Source organism: Pygoscelis adeliae, unplaced genomic scaffold, assembly GCF_000699105.1.
Source record: "Pygoscelis adeliae isolate BGI_AS28 unplaced genomic scaffold, ASM69910v1 Scaffold232, whole genome shotgun sequence".
NCBI classification, from domain to species: Eukaryota; Metazoa; Chordata; class Aves; order Sphenisciformes; family Spheniscidae; genus Pygoscelis; species Pygoscelis adeliae.
The window spans coordinates 4,849,922-4,867,524 of NW_008824473.1; the positions used below are offsets into that span (position 1 = coordinate 4,849,922).

Consider the following 17,603-nt stretch of genomic DNA (forward strand, 5'->3'; position numbering starts at 1 on the left):
ATTAATATATTTGTAAAAACATTTTTTGTTGTCTTTAACGACAGCTGCCAGATTGTGTTCTAGCTGGGCTTTTGCCTTTCTCATTTCCTGTCTGCATGACCTAACGAGATCCCTGTACTCTTCAATCAAGAGTACAGAATCAAGAAGTAAAAATGAATTCATATTTTGGGCTTGGCATACCTTACCTACAAATGGCTGTATTCATTCAGGTTGAATTAATTAAAGAAGATTTTGCCTGTTGCATTACTAAAGAACAATACACTCCAGCCCCAGTTTTGGGTGTTTTAACCCCTGGCACTTCAACCACAGCATCCTGCTTTTCTTTTGTGTATGTTAGGCAGGCATTAATCTCCATTGCCAATGCACACAAGTGCTAGCTGGCTCACATCATGGGTGCCAAGGTCATTTAAATTATCTTCCTATATTGCCTCATAACCAGGTGGATAGCTGGTCTTTGCCTAGTAGATAAAAAGTGAGGGATCTAGGAGTAAATGCTATCTGTAGTCTTCTGCAATCAGAAAAGAATGGAGCTCTTTTGCATATTCTGTACTAATGACTTGCAGGACACAGTCAAGGCCACTTTTAACTCCTAAATTTGTAAAGCTTAAAGCAAGAAGAGATCTCTAAATAATCAAGTCAGACTTGCTGCATATCTTGGGCTGTCACATTTGATGCATGTGTAAAATCCAGTGGAGTTTCATGAAGGTTTAAGAGCCTTCAAAGCTCATCTCATTTAATTTCAGTGTTTCTAACACAATCTAGGTTAAGAAAAAAGAAAACTTTCTTCAAGCAAGAAGAATTAATTAAAAAAAACTGACTTTGATCAAGAGAGGTGTTTTAGTCTGAAACTGCATGAAGTCAGTGACAGTTTAAAGCCAGAGATCATATGGGGTCCTCAGCTAGGGTAATTGAAATGAGTTTGCCTTGAGTTTACTGTCCTCTTATCAGGGTGTAAGCACATACAGACTTTGAGTAAACAAAGACATTGTTCCATAAGCACTGGGGCTAATCAAGTGTTTCTCTTCTCAGAGCTCATCATTATCATCATTAATTGAATTTGATATCAAGAAGGGGCCAAATTTGACTGAATCCTTCCATGCATCAGGGGACTTCTAAGGGCTCTTTCCTGGTTTAATTCTTTGGTACCTAATCAAGTATAAGTTCATATGGTAATTTACCTTTCATTAGGACACATAGTCCTCTACCCAGCCAGATTTTAATGATGTACTTAAGAATTTCTTTATGAAATTTCCACCTCTGTGTCAAATTAGTCTGAAATCAGTTAACAGGTTCAAAAGTTATTAGAATTTTAGGGACAGATGTGGCAGACAAACCTATTATGATGAGACAGAACAAATATGAAAATCTTCTTAAAGAAACACAAATGTAAAAGATAATAAAGGACCTTTATTCATTTATTAAAATTCCTGGGTAATGTTCTATTTTGATTTATGATTCATAAATCAGTAAATTTTCCTTATCAATATCAAATAATTATCCTTCTTGTTGCTGTAATCCAAAAATAATCTTGTAACACTAGTCATAACTAGAAGTAGTTGTGATTCTGAGGAAGGTCTATTACTAGGAAAAGTATGTGGTGATATGTCATATTCTGTACAGAAAAATATTTAATTAGAATGCATTTTGAGGTTAGATTGGATGTACTTGCTGATGTCTTCTAAAAACCTAATGGAATGTAGTGCCAAGAACTAATAAACTTTTTTTTTAACTTTACTTGGCTAAATGTTACAACTGATTCTTAGGCTGATGTGGGAAAAAATGTTAATTTTGAATCAATCCTAAAAGGAAAAGAAGATGCAGGACAACTTAAACAAGGTATCATTATGACCATTTATTACGTTTATTGCTAACTACAGAGATATGTACTATCTTACTGATGTCAAAACAAGAACAAAGATAATTTTAGCATATGTAATAAAGAAACATTATTTTATCAATCACTCTAGCGTTTATGAGGGTTTGTTTGCTTTGAAAAAGAGCCAGTCTGCATGACCCACATTATCACCAGATAGATGCATGGCTTTTATTTACTCTTGGACACTGCCTAAAGTATTCAGGAACCATGCAAATATTTATCTATCAACATGAAGGGGGGAAAGAACAATAGTCCCGAGCATATCCTACACAGCTGAACTTTCCCAAGGTCTTCAGAACTGAGCTCTGAAGACTTATGCAAGTTTAATGGATCTGAACCTCAGCTCTTAGGTGGTTTGCTTATGTTCACACAGAGAAATTGCTGGCAGATCTGGGAAGTAAATTCAGATTTTCTAATTGCAAATGAATTCCATCAATCACCCTAGCGCTCCTTCAGCAGACATTAAGGAACAGAGACCAAGAAACAAGAATACGTAATGTAAGGTAGGAAATGGAGTTTGCAGAGAACTACTCTTTCTCTCCTACATTGCTCATATCTATTCAGATGATGGTCAATACTCTCTCTTAGTTTAACTGGTGGAAGAAGCATATCTAGAAAAAACAGAAAATTTTAAAGGTGGTGGAGATATCTCATCTTCTGTCTTACAGAAGAGCTACAAATACTTACCCACATTAGGGATTTCTTCAGTGTCTAAACAGGCATCTGAAAGGGTAAGAAATTCAATAACAACTTAAACTATGATATTTTTTCAGGCAGTCCAAGACACTTTTAAGGCTCTGTTTAAATTCTCTTGATTTCTTCCTCGTTAGAGTTAAGGTAGGAACTGCCTCATGGTGACTTTATATCTTTGCATAATGAAAACTCTTCATATCATGAAGGTAGGTTTTTTTATCTTTCTTAAGTTATCACAAATGTTTCTTAACAGCATCTGAAGTATTTTTCCTTTTAGATGAAGCATTATAAATTTCAGCTCTATTTCCCTCATTACTGTGTTGGAAAGTGGTCTTTCTAATGGTAATAATCTTGGTGAAGGAGCAGCAAGAGTTGACGTTCCTATCTCTTATATTTTCCTCCATTTTTTTTTTTGTTTTCTTTGTAAAGATAACAGCTCTTTGACAATCCACAGTTTCCTGCCAAATATATTTTTCTGCCCAGTTCTCCATTAGGGTGATTTTTCAGGTAAAATGCTGAGAAAAACAGATAAACAGAAGTACCAAGACAATTAAATGTACGTGCATCAATTATTAAAGCTTTATAAAACAGATAATCTGAAGCCTTTTTAGTCTTCTGAAGACAAAAGAAATGGTGGGAGCTTTTGTTTGTTTGTTTGTCTTACAGCATTTTGCATGATTTAGAGATCTTTTTTAGGTTTACAGTAGGAGTGGTTTTCCATCATCAAACTGAACTCAAGGCTCCTTCTGGTGCCAAAGTTGTATTGAATGCAGTGAGACATCAAAGATATGATCTTTCTAACACAACCATCTAGGGCAATATTCTGTTGACTTAATTTAGCCTGTTAGAAATTAGGCACATACTCTAACCTAGTCATCTGGGCTCCCTCAGGAGGCAATAGAAAAAGAATTACATATCTAGAGGGCAATTTATCCCACTTGTCTTAGGTATTTATCTTAGGATGAACTGAATTACCTTTGGAGACACCTTCACGTTAGTTTTGCTTTGATTAAATAATGAATCGCATTGTTAAAAATCATTATTTGGGGTTTTTTTCCCAAGACACAATATTTCCATAAAATCATTATTTCATTGCATATTACTACAGTAGCCAAAGAAGAACTGGGAAAGAGAGAGGAAAATGCAGTGAAATACCTTCCCACTATTTTCCCAGGTGTAAACATGTGAAGCTGGGTGCATTTTTTATGAGCTCTCTGTTTTAGTCAATCACACAAGGAAAATTTCTACACACTGTGAAGTTCACAGTCAAGTTTCATATTTCAGATTTTTAAGAAACGGCCCAAAGGCACTGAGCAAGACTAGATTCATTACACTGAGATCTGTCCTCTTCGCCCAAGATCAGGTGTGGTTAAGGTGAGCCAATATCTGCTGTGTAGTCAGTGATGCACAAGGCAGTTGCCTTTCCAGCTACCCTGAATTACCTAACCCAGATTATCCCCTTTCCACACTGGGTCACTTGAGGACAGCCCTCACTGCTGCCCTCACTGCAGGACACATGGGTCAAACCCGAGCTTCTGGATTCATAGCAAGAGGCAGTACCCACTCTGCCTTTGCCATTGTTTCTCACTGAGAGCTACTTAGATTTCTGCAGTAGCATCATTTCCTCATCAAACTATTATAGACCAGTTAATAAGATGACTCAAATGTCTGCAATAGACACTACGGAAAAACTGAGGGCAAAAGATGAGTATTACAGTAATAAGAGCAGATGATACAAATGATAAAGGTGGCTGTCTTATTTCTTCACAGAATACAATGGGAAACTGTAGAAACTCCCCAAAGTTTCTTCAGTACTGTTATAGAATTCCTCTCTTTGGGGGCCACACTAGAGAACTGTCTACTTGGTAATTTGACTGCTTTTATGTATTCCATATGCTATTCAATACAGGTGTGGGGTTTCTTATTCAATAATTCCATAATGATCTTTGGAAACATTACCCCTTGGGTAATGGCAGTAGCTTATGACAGCTATTCATATTGAAGACAACTGTTTAATTAAAAACAGCATTCTAGGTTTTTTCTTTAAGGAGGATGCCTGGCAACCACAAGTTTCTGAATATTAACATAAGACACTTACTGTTTAATATAATACATCAACAATAATGAAGGTATATCTTGTAATTGAAGAAATGAGCCACTGGCAGAGTGAGAATTAGCCTGTATGAATAGCAAGAGGCAGTGAAATGAGAAACATATTTCTTACTGCTTTTTATTAAAATTATTAAATTGAAGTCAAACATTGGTACTTTGAATGTTTGTACAATTCCTTTTAAAAATCAGCTAACAATATCTAACTTTCATTCTTTAAATTTTGCATAATTTTCTTGGTGCCACAGTTCTATTTTATAATATAGAAATGCATGTTACATCTTCCATGGTTTTCTTATATGTGTCTTCACAGCTCCTGCAATTTATCTGGGGCCTTCCTCTCTTTAATGCATTTTCTTAAACCTCAGCTCTTGAAGATGAGGAGCAAAAACACAATTCCAGTTTTTAGTTAAAAACTAAAAAAAAAGTACTCTTGGCTGAAAAGAATAGTTTGAAAGTGTGCTATAAACACATATACTGCCTCAAAACCCAAGAGGAAAATAAAAAAAATAATGATGTTGGCATTTTTTGGTTATTATTTTGGATGTGTTGAGGATGGACTTAACCCATGATTTTTGAGTGTCTGGAGTTGGGAAAACCATAGCATTACCTGTCCCTATCAGAAGGGAGATCCCTATTAGAGAATAACTGTGGTTACTCCATTCAACTATACTGCCGTTCTTTGAGATGAAGCTTTACTGTAATAGCATGTTGTCTCTGAAAATCAATTTTATCTTTTTATAAAAAGCCATATAAGATGCAAAAGAGAGAATTAGCATGTCCTTGAGTATTTCATTCATGTATTGGTGCCCACTAGTTAAGACAAGGAAGTGTAACGAGAATAACCAAGGCAGCTATTTTGAGTATCAGTATTAAAAATAATGTAGATGAACTCATAAAACAACAGATAGGAAAAGGCAGGATAACTATTATGATACATATGTAAATACATCAGACAAGTCCCAAGAGGTTGTAGTGATCTGCCTAAGAATATATTATTTGGGTTTTTTTAATAATTGTCTCACATCATCTTCAGATGATGGAAAGACACATCAAGGACTCTGTAGCATATTTTTAAGTGCTTTATTTTAATGCTTATTTCCCTTTTGTTTTTGCATAATGCTTTTGAAGCAAACATTTCCTTCTACTGTAGATAGGATTGTTCTATTGTCACCTTGCCAGCTGATGTAAAAGCATTTCTAACAAATACTCAAAATTAGAAACCAGAGAGGAGTTGCTTGCAGACAGGTAGAGCACAGCAGGAGAAAAAGCCTTCTGGACCTCAAGAAAAGATTATTTTACACAATACTTATACACAATACTTAAATGAGCAGGAATTCTGCCATCTTATCCACTTGCTGAAGAAGAAAACAATGTAACAATAAAAAGAAGCATTGAGAAGTTTGTTAAAGGGAAAGTGAATGAAAAGTCCCTCTCATGGGCTCTGCTGTCATGATTTGCTATGGACAAGATCATGAACTAATCCTTTTTTCACCTGTGTTGGATTCATTTAGGAACAATTTCTTTTAACTGAGTGGTCTTGCACTGATTTAAACCTGTGCAAGATGAAAACAGCTCTCTTCAAGTCATTGAATCAGGAGCTTGGACGCATTCACATTGTTTTGAAGAAGTAAAGAGGCAAGAAGGAGCTCACCTGCACAGCTGGCAGTTCTTCCCACCAAGAGGCAGTGCTACATTGCTGCCTCTATGCAGTTTGCTTGTCTGAGTCATTGCTATGCCCCATTACACCACTTATGTCCACCGTTATGCCCTGTTACACCATTTCTGTCCACCAGTAGAGTATTGTTTGAACTCCCTGCAACAGGGCACTCTCCCATGCCACTCTGCTGGGTACTCTTCCACGGAATCCACATAGCCTCAGGCAAAGGGGAAAGTTTAGGCAAATGGCAGCAAATACTCTCACATACATTTTCCTGTCTCAGTTTCCTCATCACTTTTTCTGAGCGCATTCTACAAAGTGTTTGGAATCTTTCTCACACAATTTGTTGTTCATTCTCCTTGGTCCTCTAGCTTTGACTTGGGTACTTCTAGGACTAAATACCCACTTCTAAAACACCATTGCCTGATCAGTCCTCCTGTTGTAGCGATCCTCTTTGGCTCAGTCTTTCTAAAGCAATTTGATCTAATTTGATCTTTTTTTTTTTTTTTCCTTTGCTGCTCAAGCCTTTCCACAAACCATATCTTTTTTTCTTTTTCTTTTTCTTTTTTTTTTTTTCCAGAAAATTTGAAGAAAAGGGAAAACAAAAGAAAACAGCTTCTCTTCATTTTAGTCAAGCCAATGTCCCAAGGTGGTTTCATCTGAATAGGGCAGTACTGAAGGACAGTTGAAATGTGTGCTGTTTGCGATCTTCCTGCTATGTGACCCTACTCTGATAGATGCCCCATACTAAAACCAGACTCTAACAGAAATCAGCATGTGTTAATTGCCTGTGAATATTCACAGGACAGAGTCCCAGGGAGTTTGGTCTTTCCATGAGTTCAGACTCTGGCTCTTGCTGGTAAGCAGATCATAGAGTTCAGGGCATCCCCAGCTGCAGGAGCAGGCGCTGGAGACGTGGCTCTCAGGTTATACAGAAATGAGACTTTGTGCTGGACCAACCTCAATACCGAAGAGCAGTGCGGAGTGGCTGAAAGCAAGCTCAGGGCTGCGAAGCAAGGGCTTAGGCTGCACTGCTTCGTCTGTAGCAGCATGGGGAAGAGACAGGAGAGACTGAGAACAAAAGGCAACACAAGAGCATTCTGCAGACCCTAAAGCATACAGAGAGTCTCTGTGTTAGTCACATTCCTGTGGGGGTCTGGAGGTTTTTAGTAAAAGCACTATTATGAACTAGTAGCTGGTTTAATGCTCTTCTATAATCCACGGGCATATATGCAGTTCACATCTGATTTAAGGAAAGAAAGACCCTTCAATGTGGTTTTCAGTTCAGGTTCAGAATCCTGATGTTTTTGAGTTTATTAAATGACAGCCTAATATAAAATATGTACATAGGCAGGGAAATTTCAATGACAGGAAACTGTCATTGTTTTTGCAGCAGAATGAATGAAGTCAAACACATTAAAAATCTTCCAGCAGTGTTACTACCTAGCAAGGTTGTGGAAGGGGGGTTCTTAGGGTGTATCGACAGAAAAGTACTTCTGCCTATATTTCAGCATTTATTGAAAACACTAAAATTTACATTTTAATATGTATTTTCAAAAACATTCCCATGGTTTTTCTGGTAAATGAAAAAAAGAAAGATTCACGTGGGAACAATAAAGATGCTATTGGCTTTCATCTTTAACAGGAAGTTATTATGTAAGTTTCACAGGAGAAGAGAGAAGAAGGTAACCACTTTAAAATAGATGATATTTTGGAAAGTCCTTTATGCCAGTGCATGTTAAGAAAATGAGGCCCCAATGCAAGCAATGCTGCAGTTTGACAGAACAGGGGCATATTCCATTAACACTAGGCATTTTTAAAGAAAACACTCATTCATTCTTTTTCTTTCTTTCTTTCTTTTAAGAAGTAAGTGCAAGCTGTCATGTTCAAAAACCTTACTGCATGAACACCTCCTATTTGTTCTCTCTACCAGGACTGCTGTCACTAAGGATTCCCAAAGAATCCAGGTGGACTTAGTTGGCTTCTTCTAGGGAAGAAGAAATATGAAAGATGCTATCTACCCAAACTTGTCTCTCCTCTGACTTTAATCCAGATTGGAGGTAAAAAAAACAGAAAAGCTTTTACTGTTTTGTGATAGAGGCAGACTTAACATAAATGTCACACATTATTTCCCCAAGTTCCCAAGCCGAAATTTTTTTTAGTCATGTGCAAAGAAAATCAATCAGTGTAAGGTTCATATGCTAGTCTCTCTTTTGTGGAGGAATGAAATGAGGAAAAAAGATTGTATATCAACAGAAGTCTTTAACTTAAAAAAATCTTGGCATCAGTTGTTGAATAGACAGTACCGAGCTTTTAAGTATCTTAGCTATCCTCAAAAGCATGAACATGTGAAGTGAATGACCATACCTAACTTATTTATACCCTAATACCCAAGAAGCACTGGTGGAGACAATATCAAGTTAATAATGATATATTTCTTTTTTCACGTGCCTTTCATGAGTCTTTTCTGCACAGGTGGCAATTTTGCTATAGACTGTGCATTAATATAATCACATCAAACAGAGGCTGAAACTTTTAAATAAAGAAAATCATGCTGTTGTTTAAATAAAGAAAATCATGCTTTTTTTCAGAAATATAACATTCTCGAGGCCAAAAAAAGCTAATTACCAATTTAAAATCTAGGGTTTAGACTCTGTGCCAAGATAATTATATCTAGTCTCATTGTCTTTGCTCTCAGCTGAATGCATTTGTTACAATAATCTCCTTTGCTTCACAAGAAGGTGTTGAAGACCTAATCAATATTTTTAGCAGAAGAGGTGAGCCTCTGAGGTTTTTAAAAATTTACTTGTATATGCTTATTGAAAATGCCTGCCCAATGCTGAAGACATTATTCGAACTTCAGTCAAATATTTAAACTTCACACCCAGTTTAAACAAAAAAGTCAGGAAAAGAACTTCATGTGGCTGTGTTTTGAAGTTCTGGGATCTTACAAGGATGATGTTTGTTGTAGCATCCATTTTCCACACAACACAAAATGTCTACGTAGAGATAGCGAACCTAGAGGTGTAGGATTCACCTCACTAATTTTAGTTATCTAAAATGTGAGTCCAGTCTAAGTTAGTGATGTACTTGCCTCTGTATTTTATACAGAGGTTTGGGCACCTGCTGAGAGGGACTCTTCTGGCCTTGGAGAGAGATGTAAGACAGGAGGCGTTGGCTGTCCTTCAGAAATGACCAGTGGCCATGGAGGCAAATTATGAGTCTGAATCTAGAAATAAATGAACTAAGGGTAAGAAGAATCCCAGCCCACATGATTAGCTTAGGGTAGGCTTTTAACTTTCAGATTAATAAAGGGCAAGATCACCCTCACAGCCTGGGGCTAATTCCATAATGTAGGAGCTGCACAACCATATGACTGAATTTGTTTCCTTTTAAAAGGGCATATATAAATACACATGCAAATATACGTGTGAGAGTACAAGCCTGCTTCTAAATAGCAAGATAGAGGTAACATTTTAAAATAATATTTAACCTTACATTTAAATTTGTTCAGTTAGAAGTAAAATAAAAGGAACTTTATTTGGACATTAACTGCAAAAATAGTCTGTAATTCCCCCATTTTTTACCCCTTTGACCATTCTTTATTACGGGACTTTGCTAGAATAACGGAGCTATAACTGATGGACCTCTGCAGTTTAGCAGGTACAAGAATGACATGATGAGACTTCAGGCAAGTTGGTGTAACAGCTGCTCCTTATGCCATAGTCTAAACTATACCCTTGGGTGAAACTTGTTGTCTTGGCGCTACCTTCCCACATCACTGCCACCCTTTCAGATCTCTCAAATGTCAAATCAGCTAGAGCTGAGAAGCTGTAGTTCTCTGTCTATCATTGCTTCTAATGCTCTGCCTTGTCTGTAATTATCTTAAACATTTGCTGAAGGAAGGCTAATGTTATGAGCTTGCCAGAGAATTACGTTTAAGAGAAAGCAACACTTCTGTTAAAAAAAATTAGGTGAATCATTTGAACAAAAGGAAAACAGTAATAATCATTGTCAGAAATTTTCACATCAAAGTTAATGGGAAGTTTACAGACAAAATCCCCATGCGGCTTTGAAGATCAGCATTCTGGAATAGCAATTCTGCTACATTCAATAGAATTGCTTCTATTTAGAACACTTTTAGTTTTAATGAGTGTACTATGGCTTTATGTATTTACAAGGTCTCCCCCCCCTTTAAGTTTTTGAAGCATCATTATTTAGGAATTACATATCCAAATGACAGTAAGTCCCTGTGTAACCATAGTTCATTAAACATAAGGAATGTCTTGGAAAAACTTCAGGCTGGCTTTTCAGCAAGCGCACTCAGGGTTAACTCTTTTAACAAGTATGACTGCTCAAACTAGCTGATTTAGTAATGGCACTTGTTTTGTGTAAAGTGCAAATGCCTCCAAAAGCTAAATACAGAGGTTATCATTATTTACAATGACTGATATATTAAAGAAAATGTTTGGCTTTGAAACGTCTTTGCTTTTCAGTCAGTATTATTTACATTAGATTTTTCAATCCTGTTTTCTATAGTCTCATATTTAGAGGTGCTGAGCCATAAAATGGTTCCTCCAGAGGCCAGTGGAAGCTCTGAGTACGATACCAGTGAAGATCTGACCGTGTGAGTAACCAAATAAGTTTTTATATGTTTAAGTTCTGTTTGTATTCAAACATTATGGCCTAAGAGTCCAACATCAGAAAGTGATTTGTCATAAAAATTCTTGTCATTAGTGAACACAGATAACTCATTAAGACAGTAATTAAGAATTTCTGTTTTGCTTAGCACCTTCCATCAACAGAATCTGATGCACACACAGATGTGCATCCCACAGCTAGCTGATAGTTTTTCAGAAGAATTTTCTTAGTTTTCTGGAGAAAAAAAGTAACACAAAGTCCCCAAAATGTAATAATTTTCTCTGATACTTATATCTGATGCAAAATTATTGCCAAAACACCTCTCCTATATACAAATGGTCCATTACTGAAACGCCACTCTCTCCAGTCATTACAAGTGCTTAATGATACATAGCGTTTCTATAGAAATAATTAGTAAACACAGGAATCACATGGCTGAAATTACAGTGAAAGTAAGTGGATGGGATGTAGCTATTTAAATGTGGATTTGTTAAAAAGACCAGAGTGTTTTGTTTTTCATATTTTCCTCTTACTTCATAACATGACAGTTTGTATTTTACATGCAGTGGTGTTCTTGAATAAGAAGAATGCTTTTGTAGATGAGTTTACCAAATAAACTATGAAAAAATAGACACAGCAAATTAATGCTGAAATCTTTTTCAACAGGAAGCACCATTTTGACAAAATTAGGTAGATAAGGATGATCCAGTTCACAGACATTAAAAAAAGAAATTGTACTGGGGTGGGCTTGGTTTTTTCTTAATTGAACTCGAAGAAAGACCAATTTCCCATACTTTCTAACCTTTATTTTCCTCCTAATTTGCCCTGGAATATCCTATCTTCCTAAAAGACAACTTTCTTCTTGCACTGTTTCTACTGCCCAAGCCCCAGAGGGGAGGATGGGAGTGAAATGGCGATCATTATTCTACCTAGAGAACAGTGCACTGTATGAGAGCCCTTTTGCTCTCTTGAGGAGACTGATAATTTATCTGGTTATTCAGCCCTCTTTCCTTCATTGTTGCCTTATTTCACATGAAGTCATATTGCAGTGTAATGTAATAGCAAAGTTCTTCTATATTGCAATTAATGTTGGAATTTCTTCTAAATAAAAACATCAAGTTCATATTGTGTTGAATCAATCTTTATGTGAATTCACATGTAATTCACCTTATCAAACTTTATTGATCTAAAAGTTAGATGTGACATCAAATCTAGGATGGTCATCTAGGCTCTATCTGCATTTAATTGAGAGGTAGTCATCTTGAGAGGGTCATTCATCCCACCAGCCCAAGACACTTGTATTAAGATGGTATGGAGGTGTTTCAGCTGCAAATGGAGCCTGTTTCATTAGCTTAGATTAAACGTTTGCATATTTTATGGGTAAAACCTGGTGAGATGAATACTATCCCATGTCAAATGCTTGAGTTTTTCCTTCATGAGAATTGATGCAGTGTGTCACATATTAGGAACTCAAAAAATGCACAATCTAATGTGAAAAAAAAAAAAATAAAAACAAGAAACAAAAAAAATCTTAATAATATTTCTAGTGTGGCACCCCTTTGTTCTGGTTCAAGTAAAAGTTTTTTTATATTATATTATTTTTTGCCTTTCCGTGTTGGGAAATATTTCTTTCAAAAGACAGTTTGCAGAATGTCAAACAGCATATGCAACAACAGGAACATTTCACCTACAACTGAAAAGCAACCTGTCAATTTATCATTCAGTTACTGCATCCAAGCCATTTCCGATGGGATTATTTAAAATAATATTCAGGGACAAATATGTCATTAAACTAAGTAGCCAATAATGTGAAAAAAAGAAGTGTGTGGGAATATAAACAAGTTACTTATCTCTAAAGGATGCAAGTTTAACATTTCAAAGTGAGGTTCAAATGGTAATAGTCGTCTTTATCAAGTAGGGTTCATAAATAGCAACCTGTTAGTGGTGGGAAACTGCATACTGCATGTTACATTAGCCAAGAAGCAAAAGGAACAATTTTATAAGGCGTGATTTGCAATGAAAAGTGAGCATGTCCAGAGATAGATTTCATACAGATAATTGCTGTCTTCGAAACATGGACATCAGCCCTCTTGTCTCAGTTCTTACAGTGGTTTCTGCAGTTTGTCAGCCACCCTTCCTATCATCTCTCACAACTACAGCCTGACTCAGTAAATCAGTGCTACCAAAAAGAGTGGAGGAAGTAAGGCAGTTTGTGCTGTGTCATTATTTAGAGATATTAGAAAGATTTCATAGAATCATAGAATCATAGAATCATTAAGGTTGGAAGAGACCTCCAAGATCATCGAGTCCAACTGTCAACCCAACACCACCATGCCCACTAAACCATGTCCCTAAGCGCCTCATCTACCCGTCTTTTTTTTTTGTTATCTTACAGTAGAGCCTAATACACCGTTGTTCACAGTCTAACTTTTAGCCATCTGCCCTTGGAATAGCTCTGCTGCCTTGCATGACATTCAATATTTGACATGCCTTCAGTGATACAGTCCACAAGTTTTCATACATACCAATCACAGGCTGTAGAAAAGGATGCTTCAAAGTGAAAGTGTATACAGAAGTGTTATTATAAAATGCCTAAACTGTCTTGACATATACCATATAAAATGTGGGCCAGAAAAAAAAAAAACAAACCAACACATTTTTATGTAATCCCCTTCATGCATTTCTTATGAAGATTAAACATGCCTCTGTAGTTCTGTGTGAGAAGCAACTTGCACAGAGTGGTCACGGTGGTAACTGATACAAAATGAAGAGCAATTCATGAATGAGTTCTGCCCTTGCTGTGCAATGACTGGATAAGCCATCAAAACCAACAGTACACACTTTACTTTTGTTCCTATGTGGTCTTGGAAATTACCACTGCATTCATCAACAAAAAAAATGTAATGTGCTGATATGCTCTGGGGAAAAAAAGCCATGCAAAGTAATTTCCAAGCAGAAGGCAAGAGAAGAAGATATTTTCCAGAACTAGAAATAGCATATATTGCCTGATTTAATCTGAATTCAGGGAGCCACAGTACTGATTTTTTTTCTGCAAATGGTGCTTATCCAGAAAAAAGGAAACAAGCAGTATTTGTGAGCTATCATAGGAACTTCTGCAAAAAATCTGAATTCAAATCTTGTCTAAGTAATAGCAGAGAATGATACTGTTGGTTTCATCTTATTCTTTCTAAGGAAACAGTTCAACAAAGTTACTTGAGCACGATCAGCAGAGGGGTTATGCATAGAGACCTTCAGGCTGGGGATACTGCAGCAGGGGTGTGTGGAGAAGCAAGCGTTGCAATTGTTTGCATTTTATAAGGTTCAGTTTTCCGAGGTAAATGCAAAAAAAAAAAATCTCTTTTATGACCAGTGTATCCTGGGTATATTTTAAACAAATATCTCACCTGAATAATAGCAGAGAAAAAGGACAATAAGCTGAAACATGACTCATGATGATGAGGTAGGTTTTAGAGAGTGCCAATGTAACGTGTCTGTCTAGAGCTGGTGGTGGGTGAGACTGTGGGGAGAGAAAGAGAGAGAAAGAGATTTGTATCTCTCTGCTCCCAGACATTTAAAACTAATGACCTACAGTGTGTTGCATGAGTTTATGCAGAGATACCTGAATCACCTGCCACTTCTATAAGGCTCTGTATAGGTGCAGTAGTCCTTTCATGTGTAGAAGATTGCAGCTAAACCAGTCACAGGCAGCAGCAGAAAATGTGCAAATGAATACATAACACCCACTTAAAGCTTATGTTAATTCAACTGCCGCTTCGAAGAAGAATTAGCAATGGGTAGTATGTGCTCTGTCTTGTTAAACAGCTAGCGCCACGCTACAGTTTTTTGAAAGCCTGCAAAAAGAAGAAACATCTGATGTGCCTATTATGCAGTAAGCTATAATGTTAGTAATAGAAGGAACATATTATGAAACATAAATATCAACTAATTAACTTCTGGAGAAAAAAATATGCAGAAAGAAAGAAGCAATTGGGATTTTCTACAGGAAAAATGCATCATTTCACAAACTTCATTGGCACTATGATCTGAACAGATGCGTGTTTCAGCTCTGTTTCCTTGGCCTTCTCTGAAGTTCATTTATTCCAGACAGGTAATCAACTGCTGTTAAAAGAAATTTGCCCTTGAGTGAGTCAAATGGATGGTTAGGGACTGGAAAGAGTCTGTCCCTTTCCCAGCTCACAGTTCAGGTCAAGATTATCAGCACAGCAGTGTGCAGCCCATATTGAACACATGTCCTGATGATGTTGATATTCAAAGACTGTTGTCTTCCTTCTTCAAGAAGCTGAAATCCACAGGAAGACATGAGAAATGCCGTGATAACTGGGTTAGTGACTTTGGTTGCTGGATCATTGCATATTTCCACACTGTTCCACAGTACAGACAACTCACAGGTACAATCCACACATTTTTCTCAATTCAAGAAAATATACACAGCAAAAAAAGTAATTTCAGGCAGAAGGTAAGCCAGGACTCTTGCTTTCTAGGCAGAGATGCTACATTGAGCTAAAGCAGCTGTGTTACCTTAGGTGACCTTCTGGTAACGCTCATCATCAGCTCTCCTGTTTCAAGCAGCAGCAAAATCGTGGTTCACTTTACTGAGGACGGTAATACTTCTCCGTAGAATGAGGTAACCCCTTTTTTCAGACATAAACATCAGAATTAAACCAGAATGGATTTAAGATAAGTTCCAGCTTTGCAGCTCAAGTCGCCTGCTGTCCTATGGATATTTCTGTCCCTGTTTTGTGCTGGCATATGACTGCCTATGGTTATATACTACAGTATCGATAATACAGTATTCTGATATAGTCTTAGGAATCTGGCAACAGGAGCATGCTTTCCACAGATCAGCCGTAAGAGAGGGCTACAGTCTACCACCTATATATAAGAACACAAAGTTCTTCTGTGCTCCATTTTTCAGATGAAGTCCTGAACTAAGAATGAATGGGAATTAATCAAAATGAAGAACAGAGAGATTTATTGATTCTTTAATTTAAACTTTAAAAAGAAAAACTGATTAAAAGAATTACAGATGTTGCAACTTTTACAGTATTTTCAAAGGTAATCAACATTTTTAATTTGGAAACAAAACTGAAAATGTTATTTAAAGAATCATGCTATGTCTCCCAGCCAATACATCTGCACACTTATATCAAATTGGCAAAGCCTATTGTTTTGGATATTTGGGCAAGAAGGAAAACAAGACATAAAAACATATATTTATGAACTTTATCAAAGGTTTTAAAGGCAGTATCCTGAATAATATTTTCTGTTACACAGCATTTTTATGTGAAACCACTTTACAAAGAAAAATAAGGATTGTTATTTATTTGTCTTAAAACAGCACCTAAAGAGCTGACCTCAGGCCTAGGGAGAGTAGATACTGAACAGGCACACAGAGCTACATCAGCAAAAAGATTGCAGTATCTATCTGCTTCCTACATTTGTTGCTGACATTCAAAATTTTAATTTTCAAAGACCCCTCAAACTGTTATCAAACAGTATAGATGTCTGGATTTTGTAAATCTATCCACTTTTACAAGATAGGCTTCCTGAGTATTTAGTAGTAGGATTGTTAGCAGTTACCCTAAAAGTTAATATATCAAAGCTTTATGTCCAGGTTCCCACTGTGAAGAGAAATAGAAACCTTCAAAGGACCAATCATCCTATCATAAGGTGTGAGCCTAAGGTATGTAGGATGAATAACCCTCTGACAGTGTCTTCATTGACTGAAGAGGAGAATTAACCAAGATCAGCCCCAATTTGACATCAAATATCTGCTTGTCAGCATGTGCAGAACCACCCAAACCATGTCTGTATGAACTAAACATCCACTGAACTAAACATCCAACTAAACATTCACTCAGGATTTGGGAATTCTCAGAACATAGCTACTGACCAGTCATCGTACACAGGGAAAAATTGCTGGAAGAGATGCCAGTGCCGTCTTCGCTGTTGCCCATTAGAGCACTGAGAAGGGTCTTGGAAGCCTTGAACTCACATTCCTCATCTGCTTCAGAGGTCTTGAACTCACACTTTCTGCAAGTGTGGTTTAATAACTGGATGTGGCACATTTTGGACCGGAGGGTCTGTTCTACCTCTCTGACTGAAACTGCTCCACCTCATAAGCACTCATCTAAATATCAACTGAGGTAAACACTGAGTATAAAACTGTCTTTTAGCTTAAGCACTTGTCTGAATGTAAAGAGATGTGTATTAAACCTCTTCATCTAATTTGTATTATTTTATTCAAAGTCAAATAGCTTCATCAAAAGTGGCCAAGAAGACTCTCCTCCTTCCCACTCCCACATTGTCCTGAAGTGCAGTGATTAGGGTAATCTTTGGGGATATAAATGATTGCTGCTCAAGTCTCCTCAGGCAAAAGAAGTTAGTTATGTATTTTGTGGAAAAGGGTTAGACTTTATTATTAACTTAAGGAAAGTTCCATCCAATACCTTAACCATTTCCTTTCTCTTTTACAGAAAACCTGACAACTAATATATGCAAAATCAGTGGTCCTTTTCAAAACTATTGGCTTGAGTCACATCCTCAGATAGCAAATAGAAGTGAAGGTCCTCCTGGTTTACAATTAGGGTTTGAAATAAAAAT

General features: G+C 36.8%; 1 long non-coding RNA gene across 1 annotated transcript in view; it reads left to right on the forward strand.

The window, feature by feature from the left end:
• The window catches only part of LOC103914645, a 38,476-nt gene extending 21,257 nt beyond the window's left edge, over positions 1–17,219 (forward strand). Inside the window, exons 2-4 of the long non-coding RNA XR_663489.1 lie at positions 8,272–8,398; positions 10,878–10,965; positions 16,615–17,219. This is a non-coding gene — a long non-coding RNA (uncharacterized LOC103914645). The remainder of the gene's footprint in view (positions 1–8,271; positions 8,399–10,877; positions 10,966–16,614) is intronic.
• The last annotated feature ends 384 nt before the right edge of the window (positions 17,220–17,603 follow it).